At 44.4% G+C, this 14746-nt stretch overlaps 1 protein-coding gene across 2 annotated transcripts in view; it reads left to right on the top strand.

The window, feature by feature from the left end:
* LOC129820063 (retinoic acid receptor beta-like) overlaps positions 1-14746 on the top strand; it is a 240993-nt gene that overhangs the window by 212056 nt on the left and 14191 nt on the right. The gene's annotated exons all lie outside the window — the stretch shown is intronic.

The following is a 14746-nucleotide window of genomic DNA, read 5'->3' on the forward strand; positions in this document are numbered from 1 at the left end:
CAGATTGTCCAGCCCAGCTGATTTGTAGGGATCCAGATTTTGCAGCTCGATCAGAACATCAGCTGTCTGGATTTGGGTGAAGGAGAAGCGGGGGGGGGGGGGGGGGGGGGGGCTTTGGCCAGTTGCTGCGGGGGGTGCAGAGCTGTTGGCCGGGGTTGGGGTAGCCAGGTGGAAAGCATGGCCAGGTTGGGGTAGCCAGGTGGAAAGCATGGCTAGCCATAGAGAAATGCTTATTGAAATTCTCGATTATCATGGATTTATCGGTGGTGACAGTGTTTCCTAGCCTCAGTGCGGTGGGCAGCTGGGAGGAGGTTCTCTTATTCTCCATGGACTTTACAGTGTCCCAAAACTTTTTGGAATTAGTGCTGCAGGATGCACATTTCTGTTTGAAAAAGCTTGCCTTTGCTTTCCTAACTGACTGTGTATATTGGTTCCTGACTTCCCTGAAAAGTTGCATATCGCGGGGACTATTCGATGCTAATGCAGTACGCCACAGGATGTTTTTGTGCTGGTTAAGGGCAGTCAAGTCTGGAGTGAAGCAAGGGCTATATCTATTCTTGGCTCTACATTTTTTGAAAGGGGCATGTTTATTTAAGATGGTGAGGAAAGCACTTTTAAAGAACAACCAGGCATCCTCTACTGACGGGATGAGGTCAATATCCTTCCAGAATACCCGGGCCAGGTCGATTAGAAAGGCCTGCTCGCAGAGGTGTTTTAGGGAGCATTTGACAGTGATGAGGGGTGGTCGTTTGACCGCGGACCCTTAACGGACGCAGGCAATGAGGCAGTAATCGCTGAGATCCTGGTTGAAAACAGCAGAGGTGTATTTATAGGGCAAGTTGGTCAGGATGATATCTATGAAGGTGACCATGTTTATGGATTTGGGGTTGTACCTGGTAGGTTCCTTGATAATTTGTGTGAGATTGAGGGCATCTAGCTTAGATTGTAGGACTGCCGGGGTGTTAAGCATATCCCAGTTTAGGTCACCTAACAGTACGAACTCTGACGATAGATGGGGGTCAATCAATTCACATATGGTGTCCAGGGCACAGCTGGAAGCTGGGGGGGGGGTCTATACCAAGCGGCAACAGTGAGGGACTTATTTCTGGAGAGATAGATTTTTAAAAGTAGAATCTCGAACTGTTTGGGCATAGACCTGGATAGTATGACAGAACTCTGCAGGCTATCTCTACAGTAGATTGCAACTCCGCCCCCTTTAGCAGTTCTATCTTGACGGAAAATGTTGTAATTGGGGATGGAAATCTCAGAATTTTTGGTGGCCTTCCTAAGCCAGGATTCAGACACGGCTAGGACATCAGGGTTGGCGGAGTGTGCTAAAGCAGTGAATAAAGCAAACTTAGGGAGGAGGCTTCTGATGTTAACATGCATGAATCCAAGGCTTTAACAGTTACAGAAGTCAACAAATGAGAGCGCCTGGGGACACACAGGGCCTGGGTTAACCTCTACATCACAAAGAGGAACAGAGGAGGAGTAGGATGAGGGTACGGCTAAAGGCTATAAGAACTGGTCGTCTAGTTCGTTGGGAACAAAGAATAAAAGGAGCAGATTTCTGAGCGTGGTAGGATAGATTCAGGGCATAATGTACAGACAAGAGTATGGTAGGGTGCGAGTAAAGCGGAGGGATACCTAGGCATTGAGTGACGATGAGAGAGGTTGCATATCTGGAGGCGCCAGTTAAGCTAGGTGCGGTCTCCACATGTGTGGGGGGTGGGACAAAGGAGCTATCTGAGGCATGTTGAGCGGGACTAGGGGTTCCACAGTACAATAAAACAATGAGAGCTACCCTAAACAGAAGTATACAAGGCATATTGACATTAGAGAGAGGCATAAAGCAATCACAGGTGTTGATTGGGAGAGCTAAGATAACAACGGGTAAGACAACAACGGGTACACAGCTAAGACATCAACAACGGGTAAATGGCGATGAATGGGCAGAGAGGGTCAGTTAGCTACACACAGGGCCTGAGTTCGAGGTTGGGGCCGACAGATTAAGAAAATGAAGTACTGTGTTAATGAACAGTCCAGCAGGCATCGGCTGGGTAGCCGGGTGATCATAGGGTCCAATGAGAAGCAATAGATGAAACAGGGAGCCGTTCGGTAGTCGTTACTACGCTAGGCGAGCGGGAGACACGGCATTCAGGAAGCAAGCGGGCCGGGGCTAGCAGATGGGTCTTCACCAAAATCCACGACGCAGAGGCCGGTTGAGAGCACATCGGCCGAGTTACGTCAGCAGACCAGCAGACCAGTCGTGATGGATCGGCGGGGCTCCGTGTCGACAAAGGGTCCAGGCCAATTGGCAAGTGATGTATTGTAGTTGGTGTACTTCGTTTGCTAGCCGGGAGATGGGCCTAGCTCGATGCTAACTGGTGCTTGTTTCTGGAAAAGGGCGTTAGCCACAATAGCTACTCGGTAGCAGCTAGCTAGCTGCTATGATCCGGTGTAATGGTCCAGAGCTTGCGGCAGGAATCCAGTGATGTAATGGAAAAAAGCAGTCCGATATGCTCAGGGCTGATATCGCGCTGTGCAGACTGGCAGGTATTATTTCGGGCTATCCGGGCTAAAGCGGCTGCTGTCTGAGCTTAAGGTAAAAACCGCTAGCAGTGGCTAACAATGACTAAATAGCTAGTAGCTAATTAGCTAGCTAACTTTTGATGGCTAGCTTCTGATGGAGGGTCCAGTTATAAGGTCTAAAAAATAGCAGATCCTTACCACATTGGGTGAGGCGGGTTGCAGGAAGGTATATTTAATCCAAAAATTGAAAAAAAGAGATGAAAATATATTGAAATGTATACAAAAAAAGAAGAAAAAAATGAATATTTACACGGGACAAAACCAAACACATCTTACTGCTACGCCATCTTGGATTTATCTGTTCACTGTGTGCATTATTCTACTCAATCTCTACTACGTTACCTTGTGAGCATGTATGTAGTATGCACTTCTACAGATCAGATGTTTGTTTGCACATTCATAATGTCTGTTCTACAACGCGCGGATAGACCATTCATAATGTCTGTTCAACAACCAGGGGATAGACCATTCATAATGTATGTTCAACAACCAGGGGATAGCCCATTCATAATGTCTGTTCTAGAACCAGGGGATAGACCATTCATAATGTCTGTTCTAGAACCAGGGGATAGACCATTCATAATGTCTGTTCTACAACCAGGGGATAGACCATTCATAATGTCTGTTCAACAACCAGGGGATAGACCATTCATAATGTCTGTTCTACAACCAGGGGATAGACCATTCATAATGTCTGTTCTACAACCAGGGGATAGACCATTCATAATGTCTGTTCAACAACCAGGGGATAGACCATTCATAATGTCTGTTTAACAACCAGGGGATAGACCATTCATAATGTCTGTTCAACAACCAGGGGATAGACCATTCATAATGTCTGTTCTACAACCAGGGGATAGACCATTCATAATGTCTGTTTAACAACCAGGGGATAGACCATTCATAATGTCTGTTCTAGAACCAGGGGATAGACCATTCATAATGTCTGTTCTACAACCAGGGGATAGACCATTCATAATGTCTGTTCTACAACCAGGGGATAGACCATTCATAATGTCTGTTCTACAACCAGGGGATAGACCATTCATAATGTCTGTTCTACAACCAGGGGATAGACCATTCATAATGTCTGTTCTACAACCAGGGGATAGACCATTCATAATGTTAGTACAGGGGCCTCTATTCAATTCGTATCGCTGAAGCAATACAGACTCTGTGATAGAAATGTAGAGGTCCTTTCCCATTGAGCTGACATATGCAGTGTGAATGCAGTCTCTGCTAACGCCTTTAAATCACACTGTAATGCTGAACTTCTGCGATACGGATTGAACAGAACTCAATAATGTTGGTACCAGACCTTGTTGGTTAGGAACATCCATAATGTTGGTACCAGACCCTGTTGGTTAGGAACATCCATAATGTTGGTATCAGACCCTGTTGGTTAGGAACATTCATAATGTTGGTATCAGACTCTGTTGGTTAGGAACATCCATAATGTTGGTACCAGACTCTGTTGGTTAGGAACATTCATAATGTTGGTACCAGACCCTGTTGGTTAGGAACATCCATAATGTTGGTACCAGACTCTGTTGGTTAGGAACATTCATAATGTTGGTACCAGACCCTGTTGGTTAGGAACATCCATAATGTTAGTACCAGACCCTGTTGGTTAGGAACATCCATAATGTTGGTATCAGACCCTGTTGGTTAGGAACATCCATAATGTTGGTACCAGACTCTGTTGGTTAGGAACATTCATAATGTTGGTACCAGACCCTGTTGGTTAGTAACATCCATAATGTTGGTACCAGACTCTGTTGGTTAGGAACATCCATAATGTTGGTACCAGACCTTGTTGGTTAGGGACATCCATAATGTTGGTACCAGACCTTGTTGGTTAGGAACATCCATAATGTTGGTACCAGACTCTGTTGGTTAGGAACATCCATAATGTTGGTACCAGAACCTGTTGGTTAGGAACATCCATAATGTTGGTATCAGACCCTGTTGGTTAGGAACATCCATAATGTTGGTACCAGACTCTGTTGGTTAGGAACATTCATAATGTTGGTACCAGACTCTGTTGGTTAGGTACATCCATAATGTTGGTACCAGAACCTGTTGGTTAGGAACATCCATAATGTTGGTACCAGACTCTGTTGGTTAGGTACATCCATAATGTTGGTACCAGACCCTGTTGGTTAGGAACATCCATAATGTTGGTACCAGAACCTGTTGGTTAGGAACATCCATAATGTTGGTACCAGAACCTGTTGGTTAGGAACATCCATAATGTTGGTACCAGACCCTGTGGACATCCATAATGTTGGTACCAGACCCTGTTGGTTAGGAACAGAGTCATCTCTGCCCGTAACGCTACATTTTGTTTACGCCAGTTTGTTTCATGTGCAGCAGTAGCAAACCTAATGGTGGGAAGAGTAGAAAATACAATGGGGCAAAAAAAGTATTTAGTCAGCCACCAATTGTGCAAGTTTCCCACTTAAAAAGATGAGAGAGGCCTGTAATTTTCATCATAGGTACACTTCAACAAAATGAGGGGAAAAAATTCAGAAAATCACATTGTAGGATTTTTAATAAATTTATTTGCAAATTATGGTGGAAAATAAGTATTTGGTCACCTACAAGCAAGCAAGATTTCTGGCTCTCACAGACCTGTAACTTCTTCTTTAAGAGGCTCCTCTGTCCTCCACTCGTTACCTGTATTAATGGCACCTGTTTGAACTTATTATCAGTATAAAAGACACCTGTCCACAACCTCAAACAGTCACACTCCAAACTCCACTATGGCCAAGATCAAAGAGCTGTCAAAGGACACCAGAAACAAAATTGTAGACCTGCACCAGGCTGGGAAGACTGAATCTGCAATAGGTAAGCAGCTTGGTTTGAAGAAATCAACTGTGGGAGCAATTATTAGGAAATGGAAGACATACAAGACCACTGATAATCTCCCTCGATCCGGGGCTCCACGCAAGATCTCACCCCGTGGGGTCAAAATGATCACAAGAACGGTGAGCAAAAATCCCAGAACCACACGGGGGGACCTAGTGAATGACCTGCAGAGAGCAGGGACCAAAGTAACAAAGCCTACCATCAGTAACACACTACGCCACCAGGGACTCAAATCCTGCAGTGCCAGACGTGTCCCCCTGCTTAAGCCAGTACATGTCCAGGCCCGTCTGAAGTTTGCTAGAGAACATTAGGATGATCCAGAAGAAGATTGGGAGAATGTCATATGGTCAGATGAAACCAAAATATAACTTTTTGGTAAAAACTCAACTCGTCGTGTTTGGAGGACAAAGAATGCTGAGTTGCATCCAAAGAACACCACACCTACTGTGAAACATGGGGGTGGAAACAACATGCTTTGGGGCTGTTTTTCTGCAAAGGGACCAGGACGACTGATCCGTGTAAAGGAAAGAATGAATGGGGCCATGTATCGTGAGATTTTGAGTGAAAACCTCCTTCCATCAGCAAGGGCATTGAAGATGAAACGTGGCTGGGTCTTTCAGCATGACAATGATCCCAAACACACCGGCCGGGCAACGAAGGAGTGGCTTCGTAAGAAGCATTTCAAGGTCCTCAACCCCATAGAATATTTGGAGGGAGTTGAAAGTCAGTGTTGCCCAGCAACAGCCCCAAAACATCACTGCTCTAGAGGAGATCTGCATGGAGGAATGGGCCAAAATACCAGCAACAGTGTGTGAAAACCTTGTGAAGACTTACAGAAAACATTTGACCTCCGTCATTGCCAACAAAGGGTATATAACAAAGTATTGAGATTAACAAAAGTTTTTGACCAAATACTTATTTTTCACCATAATTTGCAAATAAATTCATAAAAATTCCTACAATGTGATTTTCTGGATTTCTTTTTCTCATTTTGTCTGTCATAGTTGAAGTGCACCTATGATGAAAATTACAGGCCTCTCTCATCTTTTTAAGTGGGAGAACTTTCACAATTGGTGGCTGACTAAATACTTTTTTGCCCCACTGTAGATGTCAGCAACAGCTGACTTTGCTTTGATGCTCCTGAAAACATCAAAAGCACATCAGAGAAATGTTTCAGAGCTCGGGTGCCTGTGTGTGTGTGTGTGTGTGTGTGTGTGTGTGTGTGTGTGTGTGTGTGTGTGTGTGTGTGTGTGTGTGTGTGTGTGTGTGTGTGTGTGTGTGTGTGTGTGTGTGTGTGTGTGTGGAGAGAGAAGGCAGAGGCAGCGGCGGACGGAAACATCAATCTGGGTGAGAGACGAAGACGTGGAGACTTTGGGGACGACCAAGTGCGTCTTCTCTTCCGTTTCCTTGCCTTCTTTCCTGACACTTGTGAAAAGTGGAATAAATGTGGCGTATATTAAAGGGTTGGGAGGAGGAATGGTCGGCACACACACACACACACAGATACACACACACACACACACACAGAGATACACACACACACACACAGATACACACACACACACACACACACACACACACAGATACACACACACACACACACACACACACACACACAGAGACACACACACACACACACAGATACACAGATACACAATGCGACAGGGCTTAGCTTAGTATTGTAAATGACTGTCAGTCTGTTTGAGGGCTTTATTTACACCAGTCATCTATCAGGTGTCAAGGTTGATTTGGAGGCTGGAGCCTTTCCTCTTTCTCTCTCTCCCTCCTTTCTTTTCACCGCTTACACTCCCCACTGCCTCCATCCCTTCCTCTCCCACCCTTCCTCCCCCTCGGGTCCTTCCCCCACCCTCATGTTAACAGCCAGCCAGACAGACATCGGAGGACCTGCTGGTTTGGTTCTCTACACTGAGAGCCTTCCCTCCAGAGAGTGAGAGAGGCCCTGCCCTGACGGATAAACTCTGACATGGACAGAAATTCAACCACTTTAGATCAATTCGTCACATCGCTGTTCTGGTTTCACAGTCTTCTAAAGCCTGACCTTGAGTGTTTGGTATTGAGCTCTGGCTTCTACCTGGCTTGTACAGGGATAGATTATAGGGTATTTGGGCATTGCCAAAGATAATAAACAAATTTTTTAGGATATAATCTTGATCCATAAAGTTGATAAACAGAAAGGCCGAAGACAGGGTTCAACCTTCAGTCTCTAGAAGTCTAAAAAAGCATTGTGCACACCACAACAAAAGAGAGAGAGAGAAAGAGAAAGAGAGACAGAATTGAAAGAATTTCATGTTGTAATGTCATATGCACAAAGTACAGTGAAATGCCTTGTAAACTCAAAACCCAAAGAGAGAGACAGAGCGACAGACACAGAGAGAAAGAGAGATATGGAGGCAGCTCTCTGCTCCCAAGCATCCCTCTGAGCAGAGGTTAAGGTTCACAGAAACCCGGAGCAGCAAAACCTTCTGAGCCAAATAGCAGAATCAGATATGTACTGAGCTATGGTATGTAGATAGACTGCCGTGCCAGATAGATAGAGCTTAGCTAGTTTTGGGACATTTTGACAGGTAAATGTGAGATAGTAAATGTGGGATAGTGAAATTGTTCTTGAGTGATTGATAGTTTTATAGCAGGTTGATATAGGGATTTGTTTGATTGACAGCTAGGCATAGCAACGTTGTACAGGCAGTTTGACAGTGTCTAACACTGTTTGTTTTTAGACTGATAGACTGACTTACATATAGATAGAGCTCGGCATGAGGTAGTGGGTGATTGACACCGGAGCTTTGCGAACGACGTACTGTTGGGAGGGTTGTGGAGCAGAGCAAGGGAATATTTGTGGTAGACATGTAGGAACTCACACACATACACACACCTCAAACTTATCTGGAGGCTTGGGGGAGTTTCATGTCACCTATCAATCATTCTGGCTTAATAAATAAACAAAGTGGAAGACACCACAGCACTGGCACACCCTCTCTTAAAAAACTAAATATATAACAACGGTAACAATCGTTACAATTTTTTCCTATGGTGGATGTTTGACATTGAGATTATAACTAAAGCTAATCAGTAGTGATTTAAGCCTTCCACATTCTAAGTATTTGTAAAAGCTTTCCCTAGTTAGCAACAGCTCTGAGGGAACAATTACCATCAGTTCACGGTTTGCGCTACATTATCTTGAAGATTACTTGTCCTATTTCTGTACAAAACACAAGTTTAGGAATGTCCCACAATGTCCCACTACCAAGTAGTAGTACAATTTACTTTCAAATTCAAATAGAAATGCCCCTCTCCTTAAATATACATTTGAAGTCAGAAGTTTACATACACCTTAGCCAAATACATTTGCAGTTTTTCACAATTCCTGACATTTAATCAGAGTAAAAATGCCCTGTTTTAGGTTAGTTAGGATCACCACTTTATTTTAAGAATGTGAAATGTCAGAATAATAGTAGAGAGAATGATTTATTTCAGCTTTTATTTATTTCATCACATTCCTAGTGGGTCAGAAGTTTACTTAATTAGTATTTGGTAGCATTGCCTTTTTTGGGGGGGGGGGGGGTGGATCAGCTTAATATTGCGGAAAGAATGTTGCTTCCATCAATGTAATTGTCTGTATAATTTCCAATCCCCGATATATTTTTTTTGTAAATATATCAATACACGCATGCATACATTTACACATATATACATACACATACCTATATAGACATACATACTTTTTTAAAGAATATACCTTTATTATTATTCCCTGCAAACCCTAACACCGATCCCCCAATTGGAGTAAACTAATAAACATTTCGGCTTTTACCTTCAATTTATACATCTTATACACATTTTACAGACGCAGTCTACTTTACAATAGTTCTCTCTTGTTTGTTCTTAGTCCTTCCTCTATTTCTGATGTCCATCCAGTTTGATTTCTATTTGTAACTGTGCTATTTCACAAAAGTTCTGAACCTATATACATTTTACAGACACCGTATGTTTTACATGTGTTATCTTGTTGCTGTTAGTCCCACCCTTCAGCTCCATTCAACCCCTCCCATCTATCTCTCAACATCATCCATTTCGGATTTCTATTTGGCATATATTTTTCAACTGTGCTGTGATGCTTCACAAAATAATTGAACATTTCTATTCTCATAGCTTCTATAGATTGTAAATAAATTAAAAATATTTTTTTTTGCTAAAATAATTATTATATTATTGATTGATTGACTATGGCTTTTCAAATCACCCAGTATTGCCATCTGTAGCGTTAGTTCTAGGCAAATGTTGCAATTCTTCAGCTATTGGACCTGTAACCAAAAACGAGCTACATATGGACAATACCAAAATAAATGATCTAATGACTCTGCCTCCTCAGAGCAGAATCTGCAGAGCTGGGAAGATTGTATCCCCCATATATATAACATTCTATTAGTTGCAAGAATTTTGTATAGTAATTTAAATTGAAAAATTCGAAGTTTTGAATCCGGCGTTGTTTTGCATATCAATTCATAAACCATGTGCCATGGAATGGGTACATCGAAAATCTCCTCCCAACTATTTTGCAATTTATATGGCACAGCTGTCAGTTTTTTGGTCCTTAAATGAAATTGGTATATGTTTTTATTTATCACACTTTTTCATCACATTCCCAGTGGGTCAGAAGTTTACATACACTCAATTAGTATTTGGTAGCATTGCCTTTAAATTGTTTAACTTTGGTCAAACGTTTTGGGTAGCCTTCCACAAGCTTCTCACAATAAGTTTGGTGAATTTTGGCCCATTCCTCCTGACAGAGCTGGTGTAACTGAGTCAGGTTTGTAGGCCTCCTTGCTCGCACATACTTTTTCAGTTCTGCCCACAAAAGTCAATACCTTGACTTTGTTGTCCTTAAGCCATTTTGCCACAACTTTGGAAGTATGCTTGGGGTCATTGTCCATTTGGAAGACCCATTTGCGACCAAGATTGAACTTCCTGAGTGATGTCTTGAGATGTTGCTTCAATATATCCACCTAATTTTCCTTCCTCATGATGCCATCTATTTTGTGAAGTGCACCAGTCCCTCCTGCAGCAAAGCACCCCCACAACATGATGCTGCCACCCCCGTGCTTCACGGTTGGGATGGTGTTCTTCGGCTTGCAAGCATGTCAAGCATAGAGGCACTGAGTTTGAAGGTAGGCCTTGAAATACATCCACAGGTACACCTCCAATTGACTCAAATTATGTCAGTTAGCCTATCAGAAGCTTCTAAAGCCATAACATCATTTTCTGGAATTGTCCAAGCTGTTTAAAGGCACAGTCAACTTAGTGCATGTAAACTTCTGACCCACTGGAATTGTGATACAGTGAATTATAAGTGAAATAATCTGTCTGTAAACAACTGTTGGAAAAATGACTTGTGTCGTGCACAAAGTAGATGTCCTAACTGTCTTGCCAGAACTATAGTTTGTTAACAAGAAATGTGTGGAGTGGTTGAAAAACGAGTTTTAATGACTCCAACCTAAGTGTATGTAAACTTCCGACTTCAACTGTATATATTTGTAAATAATAACCAGTTCCCACAGTCAGTCAGTAATGTAATATTTATAAATCATTCTTCAAAATCAAGATATACTTCATTATTCAAAATGACAGCAAACTGTTGCTTTAAATAAGAAAAAGAGTTAGTCAGTCATGTAGGCAAGATGCGTACTGCTGTGCTGCTGTCAGTTCCGTCACGGCAGTAGCAGTAGGCCTGTAGTTAGATAAAGCCTTAATCTGCATCACTAGTAATTATGTTGGCTTTCAGACTGAGAACTTCCTCATTATTACAAGCAATTGGTTCCTGACGCGCCTTTTGAACGTTGCTCCTCCTCAGCTCTCTCTCTCTCCCCCTCTCGCTTTCTCTCTCTCAGCTTCCTAGATTAGGTTAAAGCTCCAATTATGTGGTGAAATATTCCAATCCTAGTCCTGGGTGATTTAGGAGTTCACTGCTGGGTGAGGGGAGATAGTGGAGAGAGAGAGGGTGAGTGAGAGGGCTTAAGGCGTGACAATGAATAAGGCTTCATTGACAGTGATGGTGATGAAAAATGGCCCTGGCACTTTAAAAGACAAAATAAAACATTAGGGATATGTGGCCCTCAGCTTCAAGGAGGATAAGTTTGTGTGTGTGTGTGTGTGTGTGTGTGTGTGTGTGTGTGTGTGTGTGTGTGTGTGTGTGTGTGTGTGTGTGTGTGTGTGTGTGTGTGTGTGTGTGTGTGTGTGTGTGTGTGTGTGTGTGTGTGTGTGTGGGGGGGGGGGGGGGGGTGCATGTGTGTGTGTGTGTTATATAGGCCAGTCAACCATTGACTAAGAGCTACATCATTACTGCTATACTCTACTGCCATTGTCCTTCACAGGTACTGGATGATAATACTGCCAAGAGTCTTTTATTCTTTTGTTATGCCTACACATACACACACCCCGGCCGGTGAGGAATACGGAGCGTTGGTTTCTTCATTGGCAGCTTATTTTCTAACGTCGCAACTTGTCTAATTTGTTTGGATAAATGCCTTTAAAGGAAATTAGAAGTCCCAGGCCACTTCCTTGTTCAGCTCTATTGAATTATAGGACTGAGGTAATTGACTGAGATTGCAGTGTGAGAGGGGGATGGGGAAGGAGAGGGAATCAAACTGTGAATCTACCTCTTCTGCCCTCTCCCCTCCTCCCTTCTTCGCCCATGGGAGGAACAAGATGAGTGGCTTTAATATCAGAGACTCCGTCTTCATCCCCAATCCCTCCATCCATCCATCCATCCCTCCATCCCCATCCCTCCATCTCCAACTCATCTCCTCTGTCCTCCCCCCATCCACCCGTCAGAAGCGACACACAGTACAGTACTATGTATTTTCAGTGACACAGTACATACAGTAGTAGGTATTGTCAGTGACACACAGTACAGTAGTATGTGTTGTCAGTGACACACAGTACAGTAGTATGTATTGTCAGTTACACATAGTACAGTAGTATTTGTTGTCAGTGACACACAGTGCATACAGTGGTATGTATTGTCAGTGACACACAGTACAGTAGTCTGTATTGTCAGTGGCACACGGTACAGTAGTGTGTGTTGTCAGTGAGAAGTGAAATGTGTGTCTGTAGTGGCTGCTGCAGCTTTTTTTGTATGTTGCACTCTGTCACTCTCTCTCTCTCACTCTCTGTCTCTCTGTCACTCTCTGTCACTCAGTGTGTCTCTCTCTCACTCTCTGTCTCTCTCACTCTCTCTGTCTCTCTCTTTTTCTGTCTCTCTCTGTGTCTCTTTCTCTCAATTCAATTCAAAGGCCTTTCTGTCTGTCTGTCTGTCTGTCTGTCTGTCTGTCTGTCTGTCTGTCTGTCTGTCTGCCTGCCTGCCTGCCTGCCTGCCTGCCTGCCTGCCTCTTTCTTTGACTGTGAAGTGAATAAGGACAGAGACGTCTGTGTTTCCTTTATTTTCTGAACTGTGAAAGTCATACAGTCATGTAGTTTTCTCTGAACCGTCAGTGACGACATATGGAGGAATACAATTAAAGATGTATTTATGCAGCGTTTTGGGGGGCGATAGTTTAACTTTTTTATGGATAAAGTTCACAGTCAAACAGAATGTTAAACACTTGTGCACACCTTAACACACTCACACACATGCGTTACACACACACAAACATGCACGCAAACACAGACACACTTCAACCTGTGTGTGTGTGCCCTTGCTGTGAGTACAGGCAGGCCGGCTGGGGAGGCCCAGTCATCCAGAACAGATGGGCCATTTCATGTTAACTATCTAAAAACAAACAAATGATCATCAGCTTCTCCATCCACAGTAATACTGAACACACACCTCCTGCACGCACGCACGCACGCACACACACACACACACACACACACACACACACACACAAACACACCTCTGTAAGGTAAGCAATTCCCCAAATGGTGCTTTGTCTGCCTCTTTTTTCTCTCTTTCTCCCACTCGTCTCTTTATCCCTCCCTCCCGCTCTCCCTCTCTCTCCCTCCCTCTCTCTCTCTCTCACTCTCCCTTTGCCTCTCTTTCCCTGACTCCCCTGAGTCTCACTTATATTCCTCCATCTCACATTCCATCCCTTTCTCACCTCTTTTCCACATTCCATCCCTCTCTCCCTCTCTCCCTCTTCCCCTGTCTCAGCCTATTCTCTGTTCTGAATCAGTTTATTTTCTTGTCTGCTGACTTTGGACTTTCCTCCTCCTCCTCTCTCTCTTCCTCCCCCCCCCCCCCCCTATTCCTCCTCTTCCTCTCCCCCTTCCTCCTCCTCCTCTCCCTCTCCCTCTTCCTCTCCCCCTCCTCCTCTCCCCTTCCTCTACCTCCTCTCCCTCCTCCTCTCCCTCTTCCTCTACCTCCTCTCCCTCTTCTTCTCCCTCCTCTCCATCTTTCTCTCCCCCTCCTTCTCCTCTCCCTCTTCCTCTCCCCCCTCCTCCTCCTCTCCCTCTTCCTCTACCTCCTCCCTCTTCCTCTCCCCCTCCTCTCCCTCTACCTCTCCCTCTTCCTCTCCCCCCTCCTCCTCCTCCTCTCCCCCCTCCTCTCCCTCTCCCCCTCTTCCTCCTCCTCTACCTCTTCCTCTCCCCCTCTTCCTCTCCCTCCTCCTCTTCCTCTCCCCCTCCTGTCCCTCTACCTTCTCTCCCTCTTCCTTTCCCCCTCCTCCTCTCCCTCTGCCTCTCCCCCTTCCTCTCCCCTCCTCTTCCTCTCCCCCCTCTTCCTCTCCCCCTCCTCCTCCTCCTCTCCCTCTTTCTCTCTCCTCCTTCTCATCTCCCTCTTCCTCTCCTCCTCCTCCTCTCCCTCTTCCTCTCCCCCCTCCTCCTCTTCCCCCTTTTCCTCTACCTCCTCTTCCTCTACACCTCCTCCTTCTCTCCCTCTTCCTATCCCCCCTTCTCCTCCTCCTCACTTTCTCACCAAAGACAAACTACTGCTGATGAAAACAACTTTTTTTGCATATATTAATTCAGTATTTAGAGATGATCTGACTGTCAATACGTGGGAGATGATTATATAAAGCTGTAGACGCTGTCAGATCAGGACTGAAGAGGAAGTTGTTTATGAAAGTCTTTAGAACAACTTTATAACAAGGGCAGGGAGTGAGATGTTTCCACACCCACGCCTCATCATCCCCAAGTTTCTTTAGACAAAGACTGCTTATGGTCTGCCTGCCTGCTTGCCTGCCTGCCTGCCTGCCTGCCTGCCTGCCTGCCTGCCTGCCTGCCTTCCTACCTCCCTCAAACTCACTTTCTCTTTATGTTTCTCCTCCTC

The sequence above is a fragment of the Salvelinus fontinalis genome, chromosome 22 (genome assembly GCF_029448725.1).
Source record: "Salvelinus fontinalis isolate EN_2023a chromosome 22, ASM2944872v1, whole genome shotgun sequence".
NCBI classification, from domain to species: domain Eukaryota; kingdom Metazoa; phylum Chordata; class Actinopteri; order Salmoniformes; family Salmonidae; genus Salvelinus; species Salvelinus fontinalis.